The sequence below is a fragment of the Ambystoma mexicanum genome, chromosome 5p (assembly GCF_040938575.1).
Source record: "Ambystoma mexicanum isolate Mex_15411 chromosome 5p, UKY_AmexF1_1, whole genome shotgun sequence".
In the NCBI taxonomy this organism is placed as follows: domain Eukaryota; kingdom Metazoa; phylum Chordata; class Amphibia; order Caudata; family Ambystomatidae; genus Ambystoma; species Ambystoma mexicanum.
Window position 1 is genome coordinate 721,342,636 of NC_090930.1, and position 20,210 is coordinate 721,362,845.

Here is a 20,210-nt window from a genome sequence, read left to right on the forward strand (position 1 = left end):
CGGCCGACCCCACTCGGGGGCGCGGACGGTTGAGTACCCTGCGACTCAAGAATCGCCAACATTTTCTTCCCGAAGGAAGCCCATTCCTCCGGCGTCGCACGGCTGGTGGGATAACCGACGTGCCGGGCAGAGTCCTCGGAAGAGGACCTGGAAGGCGACCGGTGACGGCGCTTCCGAGAACGCCTCGAAGAGGCAGAGGAGTGGCGAGACCGACTCCTAGAAGAAGACCGACGAGACCTCCGACGATGACGCGGAGAGTCACCCCTCGAATCATCCGTCGAAAGCCCCGCCGACTTCGACTTCCGGGGCTTGGACACCCGACCTACCGACAATTTCTTCTTACGTTCGCGTAAGGCCTTGGAAGTGAGCGACAGGCAGTCGACACAGTCATCCGTGTCGTGGGCCTCCCCGAGGCACCAGAGGCAGGCGTCGTGCGAGTCAGTCACCGACATCTTGGACCCACACACCCCGCACTTCTTGAAGCCCGGACGCGGGGTTGAAGACGAAGTGGAAGACATCGCTGCGAAGGAATATTCACAAACGAACAGGCTCGAAGAACCAGAAAGAACAGAACTCCAAAGAGTCGAGGCTAGAACCGAGAAACACGAAGCAACACGTTCGCGGAAAAAACGGAACTGAGGCTACTGGCGTCGTGCGTCCTACTTATCACATCGGATGACGTCGGACGTCGGAGGAGGTCCTCGACGGCGGCGCATCGACGTCATCGACGCAGGACGCAGACGCCGAAAAAGTTTCCGAAGCAGCACAGCTGTGGTGATTACTGTCATAGATATGGAATACGTCGGAGGACCCAATCCCCTCGAACTAATAGATACCAACATATTTAACTTGTCTCGATATATATGAAAACTGTCTTCAAAAACTTTAACAAATTGTATATAAGAAAGTTTGTAGATTGAAATTGTTTAACTGACACAAGAATGACAAATCTCAAATGTAAAATGTAAAGAAATTATATTTTTACAAATGTTGTAAAAGTTTGTTGATCGAACTAATAAAACAACGGTTTGAATAGTAAAAAAAAAAAAAAAAAAAAAAGGCGAAGCGCGCGTCCGCCCAGAGTCGGTGTGACGTGGGCGGGCGTCAAGGCAACGCGTGCAGGGAGCGGTGGCAGCCTGCAGCCGCACTGTATGCCCAATCGCTCCTAAAGAGAAGCGAAAAGCGTGTGTCAAAAACAGCTGTTGTCGGGTGCTGCAAGAGACGGCACGCAGTGAGAGTGGTGCTCGGTGGAGCATCCGCAAAGGAATAAGTCCATGTGAGAGCCCAAGGACTTGAGCATGTGTGCAAAAAGCAGGAGGGGGGTTTGGGGGGGTGGGGAGAGCGGCGGGAGGGGAAAGGAAGGTAAAGGAATGGCCGAGGGGCAACTGATTAGGAAAAGCCTGCCTGGTGCAGGCATACTGGCCACCGAATGGTGGGCTGAAAACAAAAGGGCAGGATAGGGGAAGCGCCCTATGGAGGACCAGAGGAAGATCCAGTGCTTACCTAGGGAAAATGGCACAAGTGCACAGAGTGGTGCAGGCGACAAAAATCATTAATGGTCTTGGCAAAACTCCAGGGTGGTAAAGTGGAGGGGCAGCAAGGTGATGACATGAGGGGTCTACGCAAGCACAGCTAGATCATGCCACTGAATATTTTCTTTCAGGCCTCAAGAGCACGTGTTTAGTCTGAAAATCCACTGCTGCTCCCTTCTGAATAGGATGCTGTGAAAGTTACCACCTCTGGCAGGTGGTGAAACTCTTTCAATGATGGTCCATTTAAAAGTCTCTGCAGTGTGTCCTGCCTCTACAAAATGCTGTACCAGAGGGGAAGTCACCTTATTAGTGCGTATGCATGAGTGATGTTAGATCATGCGAGTCCGGACTGTCCTGGTCGTCATGCCTATGTATCTTAGATCGCAAGGGCATGTAATCATATAAATGACTCCGTTGCAGTTGGTCAGTGTGGTCTGTCTCCACAGAGTCTGCCAACCAATTTCGATCTTGGTTGTTCTAGAAGTTTGGGCGCACATGGAGCAATTAACGCATGGGGCATGGCATATGGCAGGTGCTGTGTTCCAAAGGGTACGCTGGCTCAGTCCTATAGTAGGTGCACTGTGTGTGAGTGTCTTGACTATTTTGTCCCTAAAGTTTGAACGTCTCTTGAGAGCGAAACAAGGAACAGGTATGTTGGTGTTGCCAGAATTCAAAATTGGCCAAAGTTTCTTCACTTCTTTTTTAATTTTATTCAGCAGGGGCGAGTAACTAAATACCGCTGTGAGTCCTGTGGTGTCCCTTTGTTTGACATTTTGCAGCAAGGTGACAGACCTGGGGATATTTTTAGCTCTTTTGCAGGTATCTTTTATGATTTTTTTGGGGTAGCCTCTGTCTGCCAGTTTTTGTTAAAGTTTGGACTGTGTAGTCTAGACTGGTGTCTGGGTGCACAGCAGAGACTGTCCAAATGGCAAATTGTCTCCAAGTGCTTTTGGGTGATAGCTGGAGTAACAAAGAAGAGAATTTCTGTCTGTTGATTTCTTCAAAACACACGAGACCAATCTTCTATTGCTTGCTGAGATGGCAAGGTCAAGAAAGTGGGTGGTGTGTTCATCTTTGTCCAAAGTGAACTGAAGGTGGGGACTGATTGAATTGAGCCAAACATGAAATGCTGCGACTTCTTGTTCAGTTCCTTTAAAGATCACAACAATTTCGTCTATGTACCTTTTCCATACTCTCTGTTTGGCGAGAAATGGGTTGGAGATCGGGTAGATATGCTTTTGTTCAACGAGATTGACAGAGGTTGGCAAGGCTCGGCGCAAATGTAGCCCCCATTGCCATGCCAGATATTTGCTAATAGAATGCGTTTTCAAACCAGAAGTAATTATTGGTCAATGCAAGTTCTGCTAGTTGGTGGATGAAAGATGGCGGAACTCCATGTAGGTCAATGCCCGAGTGCAGAAGACTGCTCAACATATTCAAAGTCTCTTGTGGGGAATCCGGGTATAAAAGGGACTCAATGTCAATTGTCACTAGCCATTCGTCTTCTGGGTTATACTGAAGGGTATCAAGGAGGACGAGCATATTAGTTGAGTCTTTGACATAACTGGTCATCTTCGGGATCTGTTCTTTGATAAAAAAATGTCTACAAATTGCGAGAGGGGTTCCCAAATGGAGCCAATTCCTGACACGATCAGATGCCCCGGTGGTGGAACAATACCCTTATGAATTTTGGGAAGGGCGTACATCGCCGGAATGCGAGGATGGGATGGACATAGAAAAGTGGCCTCACGGGTACTGATATATCCCTCGGATTCGGCTTCAAAAATGATTGGAGTGATGATCTCCTGAAGAGCTGATGTGGGGTCAGTACGGAGAGGTAGGACCTGGCCTACATTCTGGCCAAACGTAGAATTGCGATGTGCTGGAAAGCCGCCCAGCGCCCCAGAATAGAGGTGTGGTGGACGGACCTCCTTAAATGGGCGGATGCTGAAACGATGGTCTGGTATGAAGCAATCAGCAAAGGTGGGGAGGAAGAAGTGGGACCCTTGATTGAATGGAGGCAACTGGTGTCCACACTGGCAGGCACCCCCAAGGCGGGTCCCGATGGGGACTCCGCACAGGAGATGGGAGAGCACATGGAGATATTTTGGCGGGCGGCATGGAAATAGGGGCTCGAGGTAATGGGGAGTGAGGGGGAGGACCGTAATGTTTGATGTATGAATATATCGCAACAGACTTGAATGTAAACGTCCTCTAAGTTGTAATGTTTGGTGTGTTGGTTATAAAAAATAAAAAATATTAAAAAAATAAAAAACTATGTATCTCTTTTCCTATGTATCAATCTATCCATGCATCGCTCTCTATCCATCAACGTTTATTCATTTCTTTGTAGGCATCTCTCCAGTATCCCTCTATCCATTTCTCTGTATACATCTATCTCTATGCAAATCTTCTCGGTCTACATCTTTATCCATCTCTTCTCTATTCATCCATCTATACTTCTATCAATCTCTCTCTGGAGCTATGCAAATTGTTGTAGAACTTGAGTTACCCAATAGACCTGTCGCCCCCACCCTCTGTCGGTATGTCTCTGTCGGAAGTATTGTGTCTGACGGTATCAATCTGTGTTGGTAACTCTGTACGCCTGTACACTCGAAAAGAGTGCTGTACAGACCGACTTAATAGCACAGAGATTCATATACGACTATAGTATTTGTGCTCTGTATCTATCAGGTCCAGCTTATGAAGACACATCATTGACAGTAACTTAACATTCCTCCCACCTCCCCTTCACCATCACCATCCTGACATTGAACTCCACTCATCCCCTCATTGGCTGTCACAATGTAAGAGTACTGTTTTTGAAATTTCAAAATGACTGTTGTGAAACGTTACTATTTTATTCAAATAACAGTAAAAATTGAATTGAATTCTCATTGTTAGTAAAGGACACTTTAACTTCGGTTAAAACAGGATTGTCTTTATTCCTTTTACCCAAATAAATTTGATTGGGAAACCCAGTACTAATCCTTTGTAATGTAAACATGGAAGAAAAATAACACAAGAACACCCTCCTGTGTGTCCATGTAGTCTTGTTCGCTTAATTAATAGTAATTTAACATGGTTTGATTAAGAATGTGTATATTAATAGAGAAACAAACAGATGAAATTCAAGTCTCTATTTAGAATAGCTGTCAAAAGTGAACACCCTGCAATTAACTGTGAGAATAGAAACACACTAACTTATGTAGTTTATATTGTCTGTATTATTGCAATATTTATGTAAATGTGTGCTTGACACAAAACGATCTTCTACATTTATCTTCAACTTGATGCAAAGACAGCACTTTACATTTTTTTTAAAATATAACCTACATAAAAAGTTACGTTTTATTTAAATGTATTTAATAGAGTTATTGATTTTGACAATGGGTACTAAAATATATTTTTTCTTTCTTACATTTACATAGTTGCACCCTAAAAATGTGTGCAAGCCATGGTCCCCATTTGCATGAGGATGAGTTCTTCAAACAAACAAAGGTTGAGCATCACCATCACAAAGATGACGGAACTGCATTGAATTCTATTTTACTCCACAGAACTTTAACTTGCACAATTCAATTCAAGTACTGGGATTGGAAAAATGAAATCTGAAAGATCGTATGGAATGTGACAGTCGACCTAACAGGATTACTATGGCTTGGAGTAACAAAATTGTGTTGCACATAATCAATGGAATAACAAAGTTTGAATCCCTCCGTTGGATGTATTTAACTGCTTCCATTGCATTACGAAATACAACGCCAATGAATAATTATTGAAAAGTGTAACGTATCTTCTTTTTGTGAAAAGCAAGTAAACAAACTGTGTGCATTGTGGTATCAAGGAATGACGAGAATGAGAAAGCGGTACAGTCATGATCTCTCCTTAAATCTAATGGGATTTCCCTACCTAAATTAAAGAAACTCGAGTGCTCATCAGGAAGTCTTTGCAAGTCCAAATCCAAAGGCATAATCCCAGTCAAAAAGGCTCCGATGCTATCCTTGTCACTACAATAAACAATAAAGCTCTGGTTCTGCTTGTGACCCAGGAGAATACTCCCTTCTCCTGGAAGTGTCCCAAACAGGCCAAGTTGTCGCAAAATAAAAGTTCCACAAGGTTCCAGGCTCTTCTGTAACCCAAAAACAAAACAGTTGTACAGGATCCTCATGGGGCTAGGGGAAGGACTCCCTTCTACTAGCTGGTTCCCCAATTTTCCTTATAGTTTTCAGCAAAACTTGTAATTCCTTTACAGAGATTTTCACACATTCGACTTCTTTATATTCTTTATTCTGCCTCCACTGAGACGAAGATGCTCCCAGAGTTCCTCTCGACTCTTCAGCGCCACACCGTTGAGGAGCGGACCTGGGAATTGTGGTTCAAAGTGATTCACTACTTGCTTGGTTTCTTCACATTTACAGTCACAAGTATTCTCAATTGCCCAGATGTAACCAGGTTACTTTCTAAAGAGGAAGGGCCAGATTCTCAGCTTTCCAAAAGAAAAGACAACGTCAAATACAATGGTTTTCTTCTTATTTCAAAAGGAAGTGTTAGCTCCGTGGGATTGAAAGGACTGGACTCTTCACAGGATCTGGTGTCGACAAATCATAGGTTTAGAATAGCCTTTTGATAGAGGGTGAATGGTTTTTGCTTGTAAGACCAGCCCTAAATCATTCTGTGGTGTGCGCAGGAGGGGTTCTATTTTCCCACTTGTCTTTGTCAATGATTGTCCTCGAAAGTCCCCTTAACTCTGTTCTTGGCAATGATACTTAAGACCACCCTTTGAAGGGTTTCTTTTCCTTCGCCATAGTTCGAGAAGATAACCCTTCGAATAATGTTTCAGGGTTGCTGGGGTTGGAGTTTTAAAGACAGACTCATTTCACAACAGCTGAGGTGAGTGTTACCTCTCTGTTAGTTAACTGCTCTTTATACTTGTTTGCTTAGTTAACATTTCTTCATACTGGCTCGTTGCCTGTTTTCCAAGGCTCTCAACTTTCCGTCGGCTCCCTCCCAGACTTTTTAACAACTCCTGCTACCTGCTCTTGGAGTCGGGATGTTTCACCTGTTCTGCCTGGGATCTTGTAACGAACAATCATTTTTCTCTCGTCGTGTGCTCGTTTCCTGGCCTGTACTGCTGGTGGTCTGATGTTGATAATGGACTCTACTAGCCTTCCGTAAGGGTCGTTCAGCCACCACCACTCTCAATGCTTCTAAAGCACGCCTATGCAACCTTGCGAAACGCCAGCGTTCGCGGTCTTGGCGCAGTTGTCGGACTGCACAGTACACCCACTACAGGTCACGCCACCACAATCCAATCTCCGTCCTTCCATTGGGCTGGTTCACTGCCGACTGGTTTGACACTTAGCCGGGGCGTTATGCGGATTCTCCAATTTCTCGGCCTTACTCTTACCCACCAGGTTACACTTGATTAAATAAATTACTCACCGTAGTGACTAACGTACTCCTAGTCCATAGTCCCCTTTCCTCCATACAGTATGGGCGTCGCTTGTTAGGGACGGGAGACAGAACCTTTTTCACCAGAAAAAACATCTTCCCCTTTAAATTTAGATGTGCACCTGGCGCGGCCCTGGGAGCATGCACTCCCCCGACACCACCCACTGGCACCACTCCTCAGTCCCCTTTGACACGTCAACAATATTACCATTGCCTAATGACACTAGTTTTATTAAGAGGGAGGATGGCGGGACGTATGGAGGAAAGGGGACTACGGACTAGGAGTATGTTAGTCACTATGGTGAGCAACTTAAAATTACTCCCAAGTCCCGTCGCCTTTCCTCCATACTGTATGGGTGATTACAACTGAATGTAGCCCCAGGGTGGAGAGCCGTCCCACTTAAGAAAACAAGTTCCTTAATACTGCCTGACCAAATGCCGCATCTGACATGGAGCTGGCATCCACGTAGTAGTGCTTGCAGAAGGCAGAAGGCATAGCCCATGCAGCCGCCTTGCTGATGACCTTCCACGGAACATGCTTTTGCAAAGCGACCTCTGTGGCCTTCGCTCTGATGGTGTGGCCATGCATATTTGCGGGAAGAGGTTTGTGCTGCCCCTCATATGCCTCCTTGATGGCCTCAGCCATCCGCCTTGCTATGGAGGCCTTGGAAGCCTGATAGCCAGGCTTTGTCCCACCAAAGGTGACAGAGGGCCTCCGATTCGCGGAAGCTTTTGGTTCTGTCCAGGTAGAATTTTAGAGCGCGTCTGACATCTAGACAGTGCTGTACCCTCTGAGCCTCGACTTTAGTGTCCGCGAAGAAAGTAGATAGCACTATCTCCTCATTCAGGTGAAACAAGGAAGCCACCTTAGTTAAGAATACGGGGTGAGTTCTAAGCACCACCTTGTCCTTATGAAAAGCAATATAGGGCTCTTAAGCCACCAGTGCCTTTATTTCCCTGAAGCTGCGTGCAGAGGTAAGGCCCACCAGGAGGGCTGTCTTAATGGTGACCAGCCTGATGTCTACAGCGCCTGGTAGCAACAGTCCTAGCACCTTGTATAATGTCTAGGTTAGCCTGTGACAGATGCAGGTGCCCCTCTCCTGACTCCAGGAGGCTGCGAAGTGCAACTGCAATTGCCTCATTTTGAGCCTTGTGTGTGGCACTGCCAGGAGACATGCTGCCATGATGCCCAAGAGTTGTTGGTACTCCCATGCAGAGGTCACTGCTCTGCTGAGAAAATGCCCTGTGGCCCTCTTGATGGCTACAGTCTCGTCTTATGAGGGAAAAAAAATCACTCAGAGCTTGTATTCCAGATGAGGCCCAGGAACGTTAGATTCTGCGTGGGCTCCAGCTTTAACTTCTTGAGATTGATGGAAAATCCCAACTCGTGTAGTGTATTCATGAAGGTGGAGGCGATGTGGTTGACTGCCTCCGGATTCCTTGCCCTGACGAGCCAGTCGTCTAGGTACGTATAGACGTGGTGACCCTGGGCCCTGAGTAGGGCTGCCACGCATTCATCAGTCTTGTAAAGACCCTGGAGGCCGAATTGAAGGCAAAGGGTAGAACCTTGCATTGGAAACGTAAGCCCATGATCCTGAACCTCAGAAAGGACCGATGGGGCTGCCAGATCGGGATGTATAGGTAAACATCCTTCAGATCCAGGGAGCACATCCAGTCTCCCATGCACAATGTCTCTGCTATAAGCGCTGGGGTAACCATCTTGAACTTTTGAAGAGGAAGGGAAAGGTTCAAGGTGGAAAGGTCCAACAACTCTCAGGCTCGCCTGATTCTTCTTGTCTATGGAAAGAATCTGTGAATAGAAGCCCAGACCACGTTGAGGTCCCTCCTCTCTACAAACGGAGCCCTGGTGCACGCGTTCCGGCTGGATTCATGCACCTTCAGGCAATCATGTTCCTGAGCATTTCTGGGGTAAGTCCTGAATTGTGTCTGTGATTTGCGCAAGATGCAGCAATGTCTTTTCTTCGAATATGGAATGAAATTGTGTATTTTACTACTGGCTGCATGGCGTTTGCGAGAAGAGCAATCTCCTTTCTCTAAATACACCCACAGACTGGGTTTTTACTTTCTTGCACTTGTGCGCATTGGGGCCTTACCGAGTTTCTGGCCTTAAAGATGGTTGTACCATTTTCCTTTACGTAGCCATTTTGGGTTAGCCTCTGTGTCCCCCTCCCATTAGTTGCACTGGTCCAGAAGGGCCAATCGCAGCAACAGGGAGGCAGGAGCCGGCCCAGTGTACCAAGGCCCACTATGAAGGCCCCTGTCTGCTCCCAAGGATTGGACATTACCAAACTACTGTGCAACTACTTTCTTCAACTCCCCCTGTCCATCTTTTATAATAATAAGGTTCTTTCTGCTTCTAGCAATCAATTAAGTTGATGTTTTCGGACAGTGGGCTTTAAGTATCTCCTATATTCAGTTCTTTGACATGCTCTAGAATCACTACTAGAAAGCAACTGTTCACTCTCTAACTTACACATTTTTATTTGTTGCTTTGTTCGCTCTACCTTTTTCTTATTTACTCTTGTAATATTGTTTTCATTGAAGTCCATCAATGCACCACAAGAATTGTACTGCAATTAATCTTTTCCTGATTTGTTTGAATGTAAGGATTGGCTCCTCTCATGGCAAGGGTAATGTCCTTTCTATGTAAATAATGTACACCACATAACTCTAAGAACATTGTTTAGTTTTGTTGTGGGTCCTCATGTTTATGCATACTGTCTTTATTTTTTGTTTGCATACTTAAAATGATATGTACTACCTTAGTTCTAATATTTTATTTGATCTCTACAACATGTAAATAAACACATGAACTTTTTTTGAGATTTATGGGACCCGAAACAGATGTGTGATTCATTCCAAACCCAGCCTTATAATCTCTCTGCATGTGAACACTATTAAAAAAAACTTGCATGTTGGGTACTTGGTGATTGTTACTAACACCAATCTAGATACATCAGAATATTACAACATACTACACTCGAGATATGTTCCAATTCTAAATCGGCGGCTACCACACCCCCAGTTATACCCTGCCTGCTCCCTGTCCGCTTCAGGTACGCTTCCCACCCCCCCTGGTCACCTGTGATGCTGTGTGAACCCCCACAACCCCCTGGTCGCCTGTGATGCTGTGTGTAACGCTCCCACCCCACAGTCGCCTGTGCTGCTTTGTGTACCCCCCACCCGGTGGCCTGTGATGTGTGCACCCCCACCATGCACATTGTTAACCTTCGCATTTGTATGCTGCTGCCGCCCTGCAACATGGGGCAGGCACCATGTATTTACCCGTTGTTGACCTTCGCATTTGTGTGTTGCTGCCGCCCTTCAACATGGGGGGGCACCATGTATTTGCCCACTGAATTGACTTTGCATCTGTGCGCTGCTGCCGCCCGGCCACAGGGGTTCAGGACAATGGATGTGATCACCATGTACTTCTCTTCTGCACTTGGCGTATGATGTATTACCATTTGCACATTCCACAATGTAATTCACCTCTTACAGTTCCTTTTCTGTAACCTGAAGCACTTACTGTAACTGTATTCTTAAGTTTAAGCGCCTGGATACCTTTGGGTTTTGTGCGCTATATAAATGTCAAATAAAATAAATTCCTCCACTGCCTGACTCTATGAGGGAGCGAATTTCCGCCAGCAGCGTTGCTGCCCCAATCTGTGGAAGCGGAGGAGAGATAAGGAGGGATAGGTGGGCAGAAGCCCAGGGACACTACGGAGAGGATCCAGGGGTCTGTGAACCTCGCGTGCCATCATTGGGCGTGAAGGGCAGCCCCCAAACCCCAGCCCCCCCTCTCCCTCCACCAGAGACTCGTGGATCCGGATGGGCGTGTCATTACTTTTTTACCTGCCGAGGATGGGGGACTGAAAAAAGCCCTTGTGCGCCACCTTGTGCTGCTAGCGCCGGTGTTGGCTCAGTGATCTGTCCGGTAGCCTGGTCCATCTTTCCTGGAAGCCTCGGAAACCACGAAGGACCGACCCTTTTCTGAACGCTGGTGCATCTGGCTATATGCCTTGAGAGTGGCCTTAGAGAGAATGGATAAGGATTTGGTAGCCTGGAAACTGTGCTTATAAAGTTCCTCGTCCGTAGTGGAGGTCGCCAACCTCAAAGAGAAGGTTCCTGGACGTCCGGGTTGAACTTGGTTGCTCGTACCAGACCATCGTAATCATGTCCGTAGCAATGCAAATGGCCCAGGTGTCAATGTGCGCCACCGCGGACTCCATTATGTCCTGTGCTACAATCTTGGCTTCTGCCAGCCCGCCTTGAAGCGTGCCTGGCTCTGGACCGGAAGATCCGGAAGGAAGTCAGCGATTTCCCGCCAGAGCCTTTGGTTAACAGCAGCAAGCAGAGCATCTGCATTAGGCAGAAGATGAAGGGAAGCGTTGGAATACATTTTATTCCCGTATGCTGCCAGGATCTTCTCCTCCTTACCCAGGAGTGCAGAGGCTGATGTAGCCGAAGAATAGATTGAAGCTGCAGCGATCACCGAGGAGTGTGGCTGGGGGTGTGCCGACAACAAGAGGGGGTCGCGCTCCATCTGCCTAAACCTGGCGTTGAGGCACCTGTTGGTACGCTGTGCCGAATGAGGTTTAAGCCACGTCTTTTTGCATTGGAATACCCATTCTAGCAGTGGGGCGTAAAGTGAGGACCTCCGCTAAAATCCCTGCCTCTGGTTGTTCCACCTCAGGCTGAGGAAGCACCAAGTATTCGTCCAGGCCTGGCAAGCCACTCATGAAAGGCCTTGGCCGACAAAGGTGTGTCAGGGTCCTCCTCATCCATGTACACCAATGTGTTCTGTTGGTGAGGTGCAGCTGGAGATGTGCTAGGCGCCATGGGCTGTGGTTTACTGACAGGAGCCAATGGCGGCTGCAGGGCTGCCAAGACTGTTGGAGGCATGGCAGCCAAAGTCGTGGGAACTGCCATGGGCAGCTAGGGCTGCATCAGAGCCGGAGGTGCTGGAACCAAGGGTGGAGTAGTCGTGGGTGCTAGTGGCAGGACCAGAGGGAGCATGTCCCTGATCACATCCTCGAGGATGAGGCCCATCTGTGAGACCTTGTAAGAGTCAGGAATTTTTCAATAAACCTGTCCTCACAGCCCAGTGGTGCACTTGGTGGTGCGGGCATGGGCACAGAGCCATGAGGGTGCTGAGACCTGGGCATACTCTGCCTTGCTGAGTATACCCTGGTAGGTATACCCTGGGCCACGTGCCCGGCAAAGACCAATCCCACCTGGAAACTTGTTCCCCTACCTACCTGTTCCCCAAAGGGGGAGGGTGTCGGGCGAGCCGCAATATAATCTGGCCAGGCGGCCATCTTGTCGGGCTGCATGCCACGTACCTGTGTCGTGGAGCTTGCCGCGCTGGGCCCGGCCCCTTCCAAGACTCTTGGCGGTGGAGGTTGAGGCCTACCCTGCACCTCAGGACGGGGCCTGGTAGGAGGATTGTACTCTGCTGTGTCGCCGGTAGTGCTGCACACAGGCGCCCCCTCAAGACATCTGTCTGGTACTGGCGCGTAGCCCCTTGGGCGGAAACCCGGTAATAGAACCTTGTAGTCCCTCAGCATAGTGCCCGCTAGTATCGCGCGACCCCTCGGCATGGCGGGCGGTAGCTGAAGCCTCAGTACCTGCACTGGTACTAGAACCTGAAAGGTCCCTCCCGCTCATGCGCTTCCTGGGGAGGGATTCGCCTTTGCAGGGTGCGGATAAAAAAAGAGTGCCCCTACCTTGGACCTGGACTTGTGCTTGACGAATTTCTTTGAGGCCTCTGGAGGCGACCTTCCGAAGAGCTCCCTCCACAGAGCTAGCCTGTTCTTTAGAGCGTGTGGTGTATGTTGTGTGGGAGATGTTTGTGGACCTCGCAGAGGGGGAACAGGGCCAGAGCATGGATATTGAAAGAGTACACAGAGTGGGTAGTCGGAGAGCGGATCCAGGGGCAAGGCAGAGCTATGTGCTGGTAAAGATGCACAGCTTCAAGGATAAAACTTGGCTTATGAATGCGGCCAGAAGAAAAGGGAAAATCCAACTGAGGGGGAGCAAAATCCAAGTATATGACGATCTATCCCAGTTAATACTAGCGATGAGAACACTGTTTAAGCCACTTAGGGAAGAACTAAATAGGAGGAGGATGAAATATCGCTGGCTCTTCCTGACAAAGCTGCAGTTACGCATGGGGAATGAGGAAAAGATGGTCTCTCAAGTGGAGAACTGGCTAAGGGTACCGGGTGTGTGTCCACGGGGCTCTATGGAGAACAATGAGGAGAGGCACCAAGGGGGCGTGCCAGGAGGTGGAAAAAGCGGCTCACAGTGGGGTGGCTTCAAAAATTGATGAAGACGTCAAGTGGACAAAGGGACCCAGGAAGGTTCAGTAAAACGTATGCCAGCTATTCTCGACATTAGGAAAAGAGAAGGCAAGCAGGGGGGACTAAGCATTGCCCGATGTTCGTATCTGGGGGTCACATCAAGAACCTGGATGAGGGATCCAGGGATTGTTATGAATTGGGGGATCTACTACTAGTTTAAGGGGCAGTCAGGTACAATATGGCAAAAGGGTCCAAATAGGGGAGGCTATTGTGTCTGTGGATGAAGGGTCATATACAGGTAAGGATGAATGTACAGGTTAGAGTCATGGAATGTGAGGGGGCTAAACAGCCCGAGCAAAAGGGGGGCCGCCCTGCGGGATATTAAGAAAGGAGAAGCAGTGATAGTTTGTCTACAGGAGACACTCTTGTTGGTGGGGGGGGGGTCGTTTACACAGTAGGGAATATCTACTACAGTATCATGCAGTGGCGGGGAGCAAAAGGGCAAGGGTGGCGATCCTCTTTCACGAATTCATGAAGATGGAGGGGGCCAAGGTGAAACGAGATCCAGAGGGGAAGATGTGGTGAAGGGGAAAGTGGAAGGTCAAATGTACACGCGGGCATCGATAAATGCTCCCAACCAAGAGCAGGAAGGGTTCTTGGAGAGATGCCTGGCAGAATTGGGCCGATTCAGGGAGGGTTAGCTGATGGTGGCAGGGGACAATAGCTTAGCTGTAGACCCGAATATGGATCTATCAGGAGGAGGGAGGGGGCACGCAACAAGGACAATGTCCAAGCAGTTAAGAGAAAGAATTGGGTAACTGGGGCCCAAAGACGGATGGCAGGTACACCACCCACAAGATAGGTACTAAGTCTTTGATTTGCACGTCCACAAAACATATTCCCGGATAGATTTCATTATGGCAACACAGAAGGTAATTCAAGCGGCGCCGAGGGTCCATATTGGGAGCACAGTGATCTCAGATCATGCACTGGTCACATTTGAGTGGGGAGGGTGGGAGGAGGGCTGCAGGTTGTACACAGGGGGTGGCGGCTGGGCAATACCTCCTCAGGGATCCAGGGATAAGGCAACAGGTGGAGGCCAGGATTAGCAGATTCATGGAGGGGAGGGGAGGAGTGGGGAGGGGGTTAGTGGAGGCATCGGGAGAGTGGTGGTACTTATTCAAAATTGAAATCAAGAATTGCCTAATAGAAGCATCCAAAGGGCTAAGATAAGCAAGGAGAAGGCGGAGCAGGACCTGGAGAAGGATATACGGGAGTTGGAAGCAGCCCACAAGGAGAAGGGCACAAACAAGGTTGTTAGACAACTCGCCCAGGCGAGGGGGCAACTCAAGCAGCTGATCAGTAGGTTTGTGGAAAGCACCCTCTTGAGGAGCAGGCAGACATTCTATGAGCATGGGAACAGGGTTGGGACTATGCTAGCGAGGCAACTAAGGGGCAGGGAACAGAGTGCATTCATAGGTAATCTGGAGGACAAAGGGGGCAGGTTGGTGAGGGCGGAGAGAGAGATAAGCGCCAGGTCAGTCAGGAATTCTTTGCTGACCTCTGTAGGGAGGAACCATGTGATTGGGGGGGGGGGGAAGAGTACAAAAAGCATACTTGGACGGGTGGTCTGGACCTCCCGTCCTCTGAGCAAAGAGAACAATTAGAGGAGCCCATAACAGAGGAGGAGGAGGTACAGCGGGCAATAACAAGGCCTAAACCACAAAGCCCAGGGGAGGATGGGCTGACAGCGGCGTTCTATAAGACATTTAAGCAACTGCTGGCTAAGGGGATGGCTGAGGTATTTAAAGAGTCGATAAAGGGGCAACATATTACTATCCATGGAAATGGTGCACATTACTCTAATCCCGAAGCCGGGGAAGAATCCACAGTTGAGCTCCTCATACCGGCCGATTACACTTATTAACATGGATGCCAAACTTTATACGAGAGTATTGGCGGCCAGGTTGGAAAATGTGCTTCTGAGCTTACTAGTGAAGGACCAGTCAGGATTCATCTAGGGGCTGGACGCATTTGACAATGTAAGGAGGCTTATGCATATAATCGACAAGGCCGCAAAGGGGCAAGAAGGATTGATGCTGACAAGGTGTTCGATCGAGTGATCTGGTGCTTTATGGGCCAAACGCTGAGCAGGGTAGGGGTGGGACCACATGTTTGGAGAATGGCCCAAACCAATTACCAGAATCCTCATGTCAGGGTTAAAGTGAATGGGGGGCTGACAAACCTGTTCCCAATAAGTCAGGGAACCAAACAAGGATGTGCACTCTCTCCATTGCTCTTTGCGCTAGTGATAAAGCCTCTTGTGCACCGTGTAAGGGAGAACAGGGAGCTAAAAGGGGTCACGTGAGTGAACTGCCACCATATAACTAGATTATTTGACGACAATGTGGCTCTCACGGTTACCAAACGGGAAACATTGCTACAAGCAATAATGGGGGATATACAGGCCTTCTTGGGGGTCTCTGGATTCAAAGTGAATTATTGGAAATCAGAAATACTTAGCCTTTCAATAGGGGAAGAGGAGTGGAAATGCCTAGAGAGCAATACCCCATTCAGGTGGGCAAAGGGCCCGGTTAGATATCTGGGGGTGCACTTGACCACAACTACAAAATAGAAAGTTGGGGCAAACTATCCGCCGCCGATAACACAAATTAAAGCGGATCTTGCAAGATGGAGGGGGCTGTATGCATCTTGGCTGTGTAGAATTGCTATTGTAAAAATGAACATCCTCCCACAACTGCAATATTTATTTCAAGCGATCTTCCTGCCAATCCAGGGAAGATGGAGGTTCAGAAGGACATAATGAGCTTCATTTGGAACAGGGAGGAAAATGTTATTTAGAGATAAAAGACAGGGGGGAGTGAAACGTCCTCGTGTGGTAAAGTACCTTCCATGCAGCACAATTGAGAGCTTTGGCAGAATGAGGGAGGATGGGCAACCAGAAGCATTGGGTGGTCATGGAATAAATAGGCAGTAACGGGAGAATATCTTTGGAAAAAACCCTGGATGAGAAAGGAGGATAGCGCGGAAGGGCTTAAGGAGAACCCAATCACAAGAAACACCCTGGGTATATGGGACAGGCTCAACAGGAGGCTCAAACTGGCTCCGTGGCCATTGCTGCGAACCCCAATTGTCCGGAATCCTGCATTTCCGCTGGGAATGAATTGCAGCAGGTTTAAACAGTGGATAGCGAAAGGGATAAGGGAGATTGGAGATCTCCACAAGGGAACTTAACTAAAAATATTTGACAGTTGTTGTTGGGAGTATGACCTGGGGAGGGAAGATTTCTATGCTTACCAGCAGCTGAAACACTGGGTGGGCGCTCCAGCGGTAATGGAAAGGGCCACTAGGGAATTGACAGAATGGGAACAATTTCTCTCAGTTAGTGAGAATAATGGGGCTGATTTCGGCCATCTACAAGATCTTGTCAGAAAAGAAGGGGCAAGAGAACTGGCCGGCGAGGAAGAAATGGGAGGCAGGCCTAGAGAGGACATTTACAGATAAGGAATGGGGGCATGCTTTGAAGGAATGGTATAGCCCATACACCTCAGTGCACTACCGGGAGCTGCGATACAAGTTGTTACACAGATGGCACTATGCTCCAGAGAAACTTCATAGGATGTATAACTCGCATTCACCGCTGTGCTGGGGGAACGGGACAACGGAGCATATTTGGTGGGGGTGCCTGCAGCTCAAACATTTTTGGCAGAAGGTGAAGTCGAAGGTGGGTGGGATACTGGGATTCGATATAGCGATAGATGGGGCCATGGCACTCTTGAACATACCAGCGAGCTGGGATCCTCGGATGGGAGGGTGAGCAGGAACACTTTGGGCCAATCTATTCATGAGTGCTAGATGCTGCATAGTGAAACAGTGGAATCAGAGGGACCCGTCGTCCATTATACAATGGTACTACGCAAAATGGCAAAACTGACGGAAGTAGTACAGGGGCAATGAGGAGGTTTGCCAAAGTTTGGTCGCCCTTTCTTACCTATGCACTCAAGGATTATACTCACTTATACATCCCGAAGAGACTGAGGTCACTTGGAATGTTACCGGAGGAAGAGGACTGACCCGGGGAGGGGAGGACATGGGGGGTTTGATATCTCTATCGTTGAGTAAATTGGTTGTTGGTAAGATCATTTGGAGAAAACTGCATGATGGGAGATTGCACTTGTGAATATTCCTATGCTAATACAAATTTGGTTGAAAAAAAAGAAAAAAGAAAAATACACACTATCCATTGGGCCAACAAAATTCCTGAGAAAACCTTGCCTTTAACTGGCGATCTATATTCATCCCTGGTTTTATCAGGAAGGCATTACAATCTTGGTTGTCATTCGTGTCTTTTCCGCTTCTAGGAGAGGCAGATTTTTTAAATTGAAATTCATTCAATATGTTATTTCTAAAGGAGGTTTAAGGTGTTTCTTTAGAAACCGAGGATGCATTAGGAGTCTAACTGGAGGCGTCTAAAGGCCTCATTACGAGTTGGGCGATATGCAGTAAAAGTGGTGGTAATGGAATTAACAACACTTTTACCACACCGCCAAATCAGGGTCTGGCACTAATTCCACAGGCAGAATTACTGCCAACATCATGTGGAATTAGCATTGGCACTAATTCCACCAGCTGAATTACCGCCCAAGATGAAAAGCAGTATTTCTGACGAATCATAAGTTGAAATACCAGCAAAATACTGCCAGAAATGGGCAGTCATGCCACCAAAAACACATTTATTATGATAAGGTATTTATAACGCGCCTATACACAAGTGTTTCAAGGCGCGACAAGGCAGGGGAGGGAAAACAGTGGAAAGACAGACAAAAGATCCTACTAGGCCAAGTGTCATTCAGATTGCGCAAGTGCAAGGGTAGGGAGAAAGGGAAAAGTGCCAGGGGGAAGAGAGAGGAGGAAGTGCAGTACATGGAATAGAGGAATAAACACGACAGGTAAAAGCGGCCTGATGGTGGCAAGTGCAAGGTAGAGCAGACAAGTGCTGGTGAGGGGGACTGTAGGGATACAGATAAACAGTCCCTAAGTGCAGGGGTTTCCAGGGAGGCAGGGCAGGAGTGCAAAAGGTGGGACCTGGCCCCAAGGTCAGAAGGGTGTCCAGGTAACCAGTGCAGATGCGGCCAGGGATTTCAGCAGGGGAGAGAGGCAGAGAAAGCAGAAGCAAAGAGGAAGGTTTTGAGGTGTTTCCGGAACCAGAGATGGTTCTCCTCAAGTTTCAGAGAGGCAGGAATGATGTTCCATAGGGAGGCCCCTGCAGAAGAGAGAGATCGACCACCAACTCGTTGCTTGGAGAAGCGGCTGACCCTGAGGGAGTTGGAGGCAGATGAGCGAAGAGCCCTAGAAAGAAGGTATTTAGGAAGAGAGAGTTGAAGGTAGTGCGTCCCTAGAAGGCCTTGTGGATAATGCAGAGGGTTTTGAACTTAATCCTTGCAGCCACTGGGAGCCAGTGCAGAGGTGGAGGTAAATGCATAGAAGTAATGGAAATCAAGTCACAGGTGAACCCAATTCACTCAGAATGAGTACATAAGGCCCACACCTGACCCGAATACACTTTACACCATACGGCCACTAATACTCGCAAACTGGGACGCTGCCACTAATACTCGCAAACTGGGACATGCAGCACCTCTTGGTCCACAATGAGATGCAGAGGCAGGAACTACAGCACAGGGCACATGACGCAGAGAGGCAGATAAAAAGGCGTGCGCCCTATTCCCTTGGTCAGGCCCTCACCCTGGGCATTGACTAATATGGCTGAACAGGGAGACGATAGCAGAGATACTGTCCACGATCCACAACATCCGGAGCAGGACCAATATCAGGACTGCCCTACCTCTGCTGCTGAAGCTTGTGGCAGTACTATATTTTCTAGCCAGTGGCAACTTCCCAGCCCACTTTCACTTGTGCTTGAGCAGGTGCTGGAGGCATTCCTGTGGCATGCATCCCTCCACATCTCCCTATCCACTACCATGGCACAGATAAATGCCATAAAGGTGCATTCCTACGCAACAGCCCACATGCCAAATGTAATTGCTGTACTGCACCCATGTTGTGTCGGTTGAATCCCCTCTCCAGCAACACCCCCTTTTCCACCCACCCTCTAAGGCATTCAAAGAGGCATACCGGACCAGGAAGAAGTTCCACTCCATAACTGTGCAGGTTACATGCAACATTGACCAGACAGTAACACGCTGTTGTGCCCACCTTCCTGGATCCACCCACAACGCCATTGTCCTGCATAACAGCACCCTGCCTGCGTACATGGAGAGCCATAGAGGATATCGTACATGGATGCTGTGCCTGCACAAATGCCATTGTACAATAAAATGCCACAGCACAAGTTCAATGCAATGTGGAGGGGGTTACTACTACTGATCAATGTATGCCCTGTCAAGGCCCAGTATATGCAGGACCGACACTGTCACATGACACCCACCAACCCACATGATTAGGCCCAGAAGGACTATGCAGTCGCATCATAGCAATGCATAATGCCCTAACAAGTAACTCCTGCACAAACAGAGGACTGCAAGAACCGCAATGCATAGGGTACACAAACCTACACAGCCAATGCAACTGTTCAACACTGCCAGGCGCTATTTGCATGTACACTGCAAACCATGTATGTGAGTCCATTGCGGTAGGAATGCACAAACCAAAAACATGCACAAGAACAAATTGACCAGCAGGGCATTACTATAGCAGTAATAACCGATACGGCAGGCCGAACCGGGTGCTAATGCCCCAGGGCCCACGTTGTAGGCCTGAGCACGGCACGGATGATCACAATCTGAAGGTGCTGCTGCAGATAGAAGAAATGCAAAAACCAAAAGAGGTCGGACAGATGAGAGGGTTCAGACCTTTC

At 48.3% G+C, this 20,210-nt stretch overlaps 1 long non-coding RNA gene across 1 annotated transcript in view; it reads left to right on the forward strand.

The window, feature by feature from the left end:
* LOC138481151 (uncharacterized) overlaps positions 1–9,830 on the forward strand; it is a 144,820-nt gene extending 134,990 nt beyond the window's left edge. Inside the window, exon 3 of the long non-coding RNA XR_011274202.1 lies at positions 4,964–9,830. This is a non-coding gene — a long non-coding RNA (uncharacterized lncRNA). The remainder of the gene's footprint in view (positions 1–4,963) is intronic.
* Positions 9,831–20,210: the final 10,380 nt, after the last annotated feature.